This window comes from Giraffa tippelskirchi, chromosome 11, assembly GCF_054371585.1.
Source record: "Giraffa tippelskirchi isolate mGirTip1 chromosome 11, T2T-mGirTip1v1.2.pri, whole genome shotgun sequence".
NCBI lineage: Eukaryota > Metazoa > Chordata > Mammalia > Artiodactyla > Giraffidae > Giraffa > Giraffa tippelskirchi.
The window spans coordinates 111,838,078-111,843,403 of record NC_137285.1 but is presented as its reverse complement, the minus strand read 5'-3'; the positions used below and the strand labels follow the sequence as shown (position 1 = coordinate 111,843,403).

General features: G+C 44.8%; 1 long non-coding RNA gene across 1 annotated transcript; it reads right to left on the bottom strand.

The window, feature by feature from the left end:
• Positions 1-545: 545 nt before the first annotated feature.
• On the bottom strand, positions 546-2,054 carry LOC145526265 (uncharacterized). The gene is made up of 2 exons (XR_014068812.1): positions 1,617-2,054; positions 546-1,513 (listed from the first exon to the last, which is right to left on the bottom strand). It is a non-coding gene; the product is annotated as an uncharacterized LOC145526265 (long non-coding RNA).
• Between the last annotated feature and the right edge of the window lie 3,272 nt (positions 2,055-5,326).

The window sequence follows — 5,326 nt, the reverse complement described above, 5'->3', positions numbered from 1 at the left end:
AGAGTGCGTGGAGGGGTAAGTGGGAGGCAGAAAGCTGTGAGAAATAAGGTAAAGAGGGGCCAGATTGCAGGGGGCTTTGTATGCCATGCTAAAAAGTGAAGGCTGTTAAATATACAAGGCAGCACCCGCCGCGGGGGAAGAGGTGATACATTATTCTGAGATTTGACCCTTCTCACTTGCATTCCTGGGAGCAGTGCTTTGACCGGAGGGGGCAGGAGTGAATGCCAGTTTCCCGCAGAGGCAGGGAAAGGAGCCGGAAGGAGAGTCTTTTGGCAGATCCTGGCTTTCCCAAGGGCCGGTGCTGCAGCGCTGTTAGGGGATAGTCTGAACCAGCAGCTCTGGAAAGGTGGGGGCAGTCTGAACACAGTTTCACTGGCCTCCCTCCTGGGTTGCCAACCTGTTTGGCTTGGCAGAGGTGAAGTAGCGCAGTTAGCCCATAAGGCCAAAATTCCTCTGCCAGACGCGAAGTTTAATAGTCATCAGAGCCCCATAGCAGGGGAGAGTTTATAAATTCCCATACTTATTACATGCAAGGCACAAGACTGTTTATTGAGGATTTTTTTTTTTTTAATTAAAACTCCACAAGCCCCACCTACACCATTCCCTTACTGAGTGAGTTATTTCACTCTCCATCTTTTTAATGGGCCACAGTCACCCTGGTCTCTTGCCTCAGGCACAGGGTGAGCTTTGCTGGAAATAAAAGTGTCCAGCTTGGAAGGGAGCAGCCAGCTGCAGGCCAGGCTGGGCCAGTAATTGGCCGAGATGATACTGGAGGCTTGGCTAACAGGCCCAAATTGGTCCCTAATCAAGTCCAACCTGAGAGCTGCTTGCTTCCCAGGACTGCCAATTTTCTTCTCGGGGAGAAAGAGCTGCTGGGCAGGATTCCGGGCTGCCTGCACGTATGGCCCGACAATGGTGAAGGGCAGGAATACAAGCCCTCTTCAGAATCCATCAGAGCATGTCATCTGCTTTGTCCTGGAAGGGATTCGGCTTCATTCATCCCTTGGTTTCCTGGTGCCAAGGCTTCTGCTGAGCTTCAGGGAACACTGGAGAGGCTGGAAGCCCATTTGATGCCAGGGTTGCTGGCCATTGTAATCATCACCTTGTCACCCTTGGCACTCGCTGTACATCAGGGGACTCTTCACACATGTGGACCTGAGGACGACTCTGTGCTGGCCCAGCAGGCATTATAGTTCCCATTTTACAGATGAAGGAGACTCTCCATGGTGCAAATGTGAGGGAAATCTCCAGTTGGGGGATGAAAAAACAATAACTTGGAGAAGTCAAGCAGCCTACCCAAGATCCTACAGCAACAGGTCCTGTATGAAGCTGAGACTAGACTCCAAGTCTCCCCGCTCTTGATCTGGGCTCTCTGTCTTTGTTGCTTCTCTTCCATGAGAGAAGGCAAACTTGTGAATTTGTGGGCTGATGTACTCCGATTAAATGGGCCCTGGGCCTGGCTTAGCCAGGGGCTTGGGGTGGCAGAAGGTGTGTTGCTGGGACAGGTGATGGCCTGTGGGAGGGAATGTCAGCAGAGGTCAGGACATGTGAGTGTGTACAGGAGTAGAGAGGGGGGCGTTGTTGCCAGGCAACTAATCCCACTTTGCCCCAGTTACCTAGGTGATGGTGGAATGAAAGGATGCAGATGATCTCAGGACTGGGTGTGAACTACAATCCTTTACTGCATCCAGGACTTGGGGGAAAGATTCCTCCTTTCCTGCTGATTATCTTTCTCTAGTTACCCGGTTCTCCTTGTAGCACCAGGATGCCCCTTCCTTCCAGTTATCCTCTTACTTCCTTTACCGCAGGAATGACTCTGCTTGTAGACCCCTCCCCCACACCAATACCTGCCTCCGAGCTTGTCTCAGTGCCTGCTTCAGATTCTGAGCCTTGGAGGACAGGACCAAAGCAAAATAAAGTCAATGTACACTTATCAGTTTCCTGGTAAACAGAAAACCTCTTCTGGGTCTTCACAATTGTTAACTCATCTAACATGAGAGGTGGGCTGGTGCTGGCTCAGACTGGCTTGCAAGAGCCAACTATGCACAACTTCCCAACTCAGCATCCAGTGATGCCATAGTGGTAACTTGAAATCAGCTGTGATGAGAATGTTTACATCATGGAAGCCAACACCACAAACCCAGGGCTTTTTTTTTAGTTTGGAAAGATGATTGTTAAACATTTATCAGCATACCATTTTAGGACTCTTCAGAACTCAAGGAGAAAAGTATTGCTATTTTCACCTTATAGGTGAAAAAATAAGAATGAGTGAGTATAATTAGTTTGTTCAAGGGCATTCTAATGGCAAATGGTAGATTCAGCACTTGAACCGACACCAATCTGATCCCAAAGACTACTTTTTTCATGCTACTCCATTCATGGTCCTGGTAATGCTTAAATTACATGGACCCCAGGTGGGGGTGTTACTGGGCAAAGTCACAAGCACATGTCATATACAATTTTGACAGTGCTTTTACACATTCCAAATACTTTAATACTCATTATATTGCTTCATCTTCACAACCATCTTGTGAAGAAAGTATCATTAGTTCCACTTGAAGTTGAAGAAATTGACACCTGATCACACCTGTAGCAGATGATGAATTTGAGGCTGGAACTCTTGTAACTAATTCTTGGTTTAGAGTTTTTTCCACCATACAATGTGACCTCTAACCTTGACAAAATAGATCCTAGCTGATCAAACACTTCACTAAAATATAATTTTACTTTTTCCTCCACTTTTTTCGTGGAGGAATATGATGTAAAACACAATGAAGCAGCCTCACATAAAAGATTTATTAGTAAGGAAGAAAAGATACAGGCTAGTATCAGGCCATATCTAAGTCAACCAAGTCTCTGCTTCTTTCTAGATGCTAACCTGTAATGGAGTGGGAGCAGGGGTGTAGGGAGAGAGCAAATTAGCCAAGATGGTGTGGTCAGGCTCTCTCGCCCCAAGGCCTCTCACTCTTGCCCCACATTTTGTAAATAATGGTCATGTAATAGCTGAGATCACTTATAGCACTGTGCATGCACATTACATTGTACCCACTTGGCCACAGGCCATGTTTGTTCTGTACAAGTATATAAGCCCCACCTGAGGAGACCCCTTTTTGCTGTTGCCCAGAGAGAATAAATGTGTCTGCAATTCCTATGGGTCCTTGAATTTTCTTTCAGCTTCCCTGCTCCAGCCTTGCCTACCCTGGGTTCAGCGAAAAGTTCACACAGTGAGATACAGCAAGACAATTGGAGTAGTTGGTGTGATCAGCAAGACGAGGAGAAAAGAAGTGGAAGAAGACAAAGGCCCAGATAAGAGAATCTAGACATTCAGGGATTCTAGGATTCCCACTACTCTTAGTCCTAGACAGTGCGAAGTGTGTTCAAAGAGATCGTTTTTGCAAGTGGTTCCTTCCTAGAAAGACTCTACAACATTCTCTGCATAAGCCAGTGGAGAAGAGAGATCCACACATTGTACTAAATTTATCAACTAGCAAGGTTGAAATAGGAGAGCTTTCTCTTTAACTCTGAGTAACCGGAAGAAAAACATTCAAGAAAATCCCCAGGTGCAAGTTCTGGTTAACTGAGGTTTGTTGTTGGTTCAATTCAGTTCAGACTCTCAGTCGTGTCCATCTCTTTGTGACCCCATGGACTGCAGCACACCAGACTTCCCTGTCTATCACCAACTCCCGGAGCTTACTCAAACTCATGTCCATCGCATTGGTGATGCCATCCAACCATCTCATCCGCTGCTGTCCCCTTCTCCTCCCTCCTTCAATCTTTCCCAGCATCATGGTCTTTTCCAATGAGACAGTTCTTCTTATCAGGTGGCCAAAGTATTGGAGTTTCAGCCTCAGCATCAGTTCTTCCAATGAATATTCAGGACTGATTTCCTTTAGGATGGACTAGTTAGATCTCCTTGCAGTCCGAGGGACTCTCAAGAGTCTTCTCCAACACCACAAGTCAAAACCATCAATTCTTCAGTGCTCAGCTTTCTTTACAGTTCAACTCTCACATCCATACGTGACTACTGGAAAAACCATAGCTTTGACTAGACGGACTTTTGTTGGTAAAGTAATGTCTTTGCTTTTTAATGTGCTGTCTAGGTTGGTCATAACTTTTCTTTCAAGGAGCAAGCGTCTTTTAATTTCATGGCTGCAGTCACCATCTGCAGTGATTTTGGAGCCCCCCAAAATAAAATCTCTCACTGTTTCCATTGTTTCCCCATCTATTTGCCATGAAGTGATGGGACCAGATGTCATGATCTTAGTTTTCTGAATGTTGAGTTTTAAGCCAACTTTTTCACTCTCCTCTTTCACTTTTATCAAGAGGCTCTTTAGCTCTTCTTCACTTTAACTGAGGTCAAAGCATAACTGCATGAAGACAGAACAAGCAAATGAGCTGTCTGTGGGCTTATGAGAAGAGTTCTGGGAGTGGAGTCAGCTTTTACCACTGCAGTTCAGCCACAGATCAACCACGGGACTTTGGGCTGAGCATCTTGGCTTCTCTGAACTCCAGTTTCAGCCTTTATGAACGTGGGTGAATAAAACGGGCCATATATATTTATTTTGAGAATTTAAGGGAATGAGATCATTGATACAAAAGCTCACAGTGGGTATTCCATAAATAATAAATGTTTTGTAACTAAGTCATTCCATGACTTGGTCTTGAGGAGTTAACTGTTGACTTTTCTTTGTCAAAAATCCACTTGATGTGGCATTAAAAGGGTTAAATTTGATTCAGCAATTCAACCGATTGTCCTCTTTTTTGCAAGCCTGTTTAGGGAATGAGGCCATTCTGCTGCCACCTCCCTGGTGGCATGGTGCCCAGCTGCTTTCTGTAGGCAATGGTGTGAAAAAGATTTTAATAGTCAGTCATGCCCTAGAGTGGGCAGAGCTTATAATTTTCCATGACTTACTATGCTCAGCCCCAATTACTCTTGATTGAATATATATATTTTTAAATCATCTCATTAATAGCTGTCCTTATGATTTCTCCTTCTATTTCTAATAGAAATCTACCATTTTTCATCTGACGGTTTCTTAGCCAAGTGGGAAAAGGACAGCTAGGATAAAAATTGACCCACTGACAATGGTTTATGAAAAATCTGGGCAGGAAAATGTTTTAAAAACTCATGTCAGTGACACAAAGAAGTTACCCTGAAACCATTCTCTGTCCTTCTTACTGTTTCACTACCCCAGCTATCCATCTTAGTCATTTTGGTGATCTTCTAGCCCATGAATTACTTTATTTGTGCCAAGTAGTGAGCCTAAGAGCTGGAGGAAAAGAGATTAAGAGTTAACTAATATGAAGAACTTGCAACTGTGCCCGA